Raw genomic sequence first — 4,955 nt, 5'->3', positions numbered from 1 at the left:
CAGGAAGGAGGTACACTGCTCGTGTTGTCTGAAGTTCAACCATGCCTAGACGGTCAATACGGCGGTTCGACCGCGTCCACAGTTACTTTACGCCAGGGAGGGCTCTCAACAAGGGGAAGTGTTCAGGCGTCTTGGAGTGAACCAAAGCGATGTTGTTCGGACTTGGAGGAGATTCAGAGAGACAGTAACTGTCGATGACAAGCCTCGCTCAGGCCGCGCAAAGCCTACTACTGCAGTGGATGATCGCTACCTATGAGTTATGGCTGGGAGGAGGCCTGACAGCAACGCCACCAGGTTGAATAATGCTTTTCGTGCAGCCACAGGACGTCTGTTACGACTCAAACTGTGACACCATGCAGCGCGGTACAGATTGGCCCAACAACATGCTCAATGGACCGCTCAGTATCGCATCACGTTCTCTTCACCGATTAGTGTCGCATATGCCTTCAACCAGACAACCGTCGGAGATGTGTTTGGAGGCAATCGGGTCAGGCTGAATGCCTTAGACACACTGTCCAGCGGGTGCAGCAAGGTGGAGGTTCCCTGCTGTTGTGGGGTGGCATTATGTGGGGCCAACGTACGCCGCTGGTGATCATGGAAAGCGCCGTAACGGCTGTACGATACGTGAATGCCGAACTCCGACCGATAGTGAAACCATATTGGCAGCATATTGGCGAGGCATTCGTCTCCATGGACGACCATTCGTGCCCCCATCGTGCACATCTTGTGAATGACTTCCTTCAGGATAACGACATCGCTCTACTAGAGTGGCCAGCATGTTCTCCAGACAAGAACCCTATCGCACATGCCTGGGATAGATTGAAAAGGGCTGTTTATGGACGACGTGACCCACCAACCACTTTGAGGGATCCACGCCTAATCGGTGCTGAGGAGTGGGACAATCTGGACCAACTGTGCCTTGATAAACTTGTGGATAGTATGCCACGACGAATACAGGCACGCATCAATTCAAAAGGGCGTGCTACTGGGTACCGGTGTGTAAAGCAATCTGGACAACCAGCTCTGAAGGTCTCGCTGTATGGTGGTACAACATGCAATGTGTGATTTTCATGAGCAATAAAAAAGGCGGAAATGATGTTTATGTTGACCTCTATTCCAATTTTCTGTACAGGTTCGGGAACTCTCGGAACTGAGGTGATGCAAAACGTGTTTGATGTGTATATATGTCTACACAAGCGTCTCTGAAGAATTTTGACTCGATCATCAACGATTTTAATTTGAGTTGTTTCGTCACGTCGATCCACATGTCAGTGAAATAGTTATGAAATGAACATACTGATTAATAAGGCTCCTCTGTGCTAAATGTCTGTCATAGTAATTAGTCACTCATTTAGACGTTTGCTGACACCGGCTCTAGCCACTACGTTCTACTCTCGACAACTTAAAAAAAATGGACAACTTTGTTGGCATAAATCTAATAACAAATGCATTAAATATCACTTGAAGCTTTGTATGAATCCAGACATAGACCTCGAAATGTGCGGTGTGGGTGTGTTGCTATGGAGCATGCACTTAAAGATGTTCACACTGTTTATCGCATACAGTTACCATAAGTTGTCAAACTGCTATGTCGTCCGAACAAGACACAACCAGGGGTAAAAGCACCACAGGCGCAAAGAGACGAGCTGGTGCCAATGCCATAGAGACTTGCCACTTGCGCGTGTTCCACCAGCGCTGCCGACGGCGCTAAGATTGAAGATTTCGACCTCGCCTCGGCCAACTGCCGGCCGAGTGCAATCCGCCAATGACCGGACGACAACGAACAGAAAGCTACGCGGAAGAGAGAAGAGCAGCTCTCGCCCACAGGAAACATTGTTAGTGAACTCTTAGAAGCGAGCAGAGTGTTGTAGAACCTTCGTTGTCCTATCCATTTGCCTGTCCCTGGGGTATAATAGTGACAAGTGTCTTAGCGGTGTACTAAACTAGAAGCCGTTTCACGAACTCACAGACCGGCCTACCAAACCAACAGTGGCAACACGGCCTCCACATCAGCAGCCACGAAGTCTTTACAAAACTGGCGACAAAGGTTTACAAAGCAAATAATGACAGTAAACCACATTACACCACAGTTATTCACCGTAGCTTGACGAAAACATACGATTTCCTGACGAATAAATTCCATGAAGAATCGCTTCTAAAGGGAAAAGAAACGAGTAATAAAGTACTGACAGTAACATTAAGTCGTGTAGTAAGGTATGCCGATTGGGTCACAAACTATGTACACTATGGACCATTAAAATTGCTACACCAAGAAGTAATGCAGATGATAAACGGGTATTCATTGGACAAAAATATTATACTAGAACTGGCATGTGATTGCATTTTCACGCAATTGGGGTGCATAGATCCTGAGAAATCAGTACCCAGAACAACCACCTCTGGCTGTAATAACGGCCTTGATACGCCTGGGCATTGAGGCAAACAGAGCTTGGATGGCGTGCACAGGTACAGGTGCCCATGCAGCTTCAACAAGATACCACAGTTCATCAAGAATAGTGACTGGCGTGTTGTGACGAACCAGTTGCTCGGCCACCATTGACCAGACGATTTCAGTTGGTGAGATATCTGGAGAATGTGCTGGCCGAGGCAATAGTCGAACATTTTCTGTATCCGCAACATGCGGTCGTGCATTATCCAGCTGAAATGTAGGGTTTCGCGGGGATCGAACGAAGGGTAGAGCCACGGGTCGTAACACATCTGAAATGTAACGTCCACTGTTCAAAGTGCCGTCAATGCGAACAAGAGGTGACCGAACGTGTAACCAATGGCACCCAATACCATCACGCCGGGTGATACGCCAGTATGGTGATGACGAATACACGCTTCAGTTCACCGCGTTGTCGCCAAACACGGATGCGACCATCATGATGCTGTAAACAGAACCTGGATTCATCCGAAACAATGACATTTTGCCATTCCTGCACCAAGGATCGTGGTTGAGTACACCATCGCAGGCGCTCCTGTCTGTGATGCAGCGTCAAGGGTAACCGCAGCCATGGTCTCCGAGCTGATAGTCCATGCTGCTGCAAACGTCGTCGAACTGTTCGTGCAGATGGTTGCCGTATTACAAACGTCCCCATCTGTTGACTCAGGGATCGAGACGTGGCTGCACGATCCGTTACAGCCACGCGGATAAGATGCCTGTCATCTCGACTGCTAGTGATACGAGGCCGTTGGGATCCAGCACGGCGTTCCGTATTACCCTCTTGAACCCACCGATTCCATATTCTGCTAACAATCATTGGATCTCGACCAACGCGAGCAGCAATGTCGCGATACGATAAACTGCAATCGTGATAGGCTGCAATCCGACCTTTATCAAAGTCTCAAACGTGATGGTACGCATTTCTCCTCCTGCTGTTTATGTCAGCACGTTGTAGGTGTCGCCACCGACGCCAACCTTGTGTGAATGCTCTGAAAAGCTAATCATTTGCATATCTCAGCATCTTCTTCCTGTCGGTTAAATTTCGCGTCTGTAGCACGTCATCTTCGTGGTGTAGCTATTTTAATGGCCAGTAGTGTACTTGGCAGTAATATACCTTGGAGAGTAACCTCGAGGCCCGCGAAATGCCACGATATGGTTGCCCAAATCATCACATAACCCCTGCCACGTTCCACTCTTCAGATCTAAACTCGCCCAGAAACATTCCATGGAATTACTTTCTTCCATTACTCCATAGTCCAGATTTTATAGCTTCTGCTTCACGTCTTCCTGTTACAGGTATTGATGCGCATTGCTGAGTGGTTCTTGAATACCAGCTTGCCCTCCAGTTCCCTGCTTAGGGATCTCCCTTTGTTTCGTTTTGGTGCTGTCAGGGTCGTGAGCACGACATTCAGTTCTGCAGTGACTTTTGTAGATGTCGTCTTCCTATTTTTCATTCAAATCTTCCTCAATAACCTTTCATCACCATCACTCAACACACACTGTCATCGACGTTGTGACTTGGAGGATGATGTTTGTTGGCTTGCCCTGTATTCGGTATAAATCTTCAGTACGGTGCCTCTTGAAACATCAAAGACGTAGGCTACCTTGGTTACAGAGGCACCCACCATACGAGAACCAATGATTTTCCACCGTTCGAATGCACTGAGCTCCGACATCATACACTCACAGCATACTTTTCTGACCTCGACAAACACTTGCACGTATTGAGGACATTGCACTGGTGCCGTTCGTGATGAAACAAAAGAGTGTAACCGCATGCTTGACTAGCATATGCATTTATGTTGAAGCATGGATTTCTCAAGGCGTTTCCACTTTGTTTTGGGCTCAGCAATACCTTTCTTTTCCTTATGTTAGCATCCAGACACCATTTCTCGTCACCAGTAACGATATAGCTTAGGAAGGTTTGGTGGTGTTCACGAGCCAGCTGATGACGAGCAAGCAGAGATGCTCATATGGCCACCCGCTGATTTTTGTGATTTTGGCTCAGAGCATGCGGTACCCATGATGCAAATGTCGCACGATGGTGGAATGACCGCAGTTCATCATATTTGCCAATTCTCTAGCATACTGATGTGGATCATTGTAGATTAATGTGTTCAAACGATCTTTATCAAACTCCAGCGGTCTTTCTGAACGTGGAGAGTAACTAACGTCAAACCGATTCTCCTTAAAACGAGAACACCATTCTCTTGCCAACCTCTGTCCACTGGCATTATCCTCACACACTGCCCAAACATTTCTGGCTGCCTCCGCTTATGTCACCCCTCTACTGAACTCAAACAGAAGAATATGTCGGAAATGTTCCGATTTCTCTACTTGGCACTCCATTTTCCAGCGTCCATGGCTTTGCTCACTATCTCCAAATGATAAAATGACAATATGTAAACTGAAATAGCAACAGTGAACTACAAACAGAAAATGACAATCGCTGAATAAACCTACAGCGACCAGAATACGAACCAGCAAAACAAACGCTACCAATCTAATG

The sequence above is a fragment of the Schistocerca cancellata genome, chromosome 6 (genome assembly GCF_023864275.1).
Source record: "Schistocerca cancellata isolate TAMUIC-IGC-003103 chromosome 6, iqSchCanc2.1, whole genome shotgun sequence".
Classification (NCBI taxonomy): domain Eukaryota; kingdom Metazoa; phylum Arthropoda; class Insecta; order Orthoptera; family Acrididae; genus Schistocerca; species Schistocerca cancellata.
The sequence above is the reverse complement of the archived record's forward strand: the minus strand, read 5'-3'. Positions refer to the sequence as shown.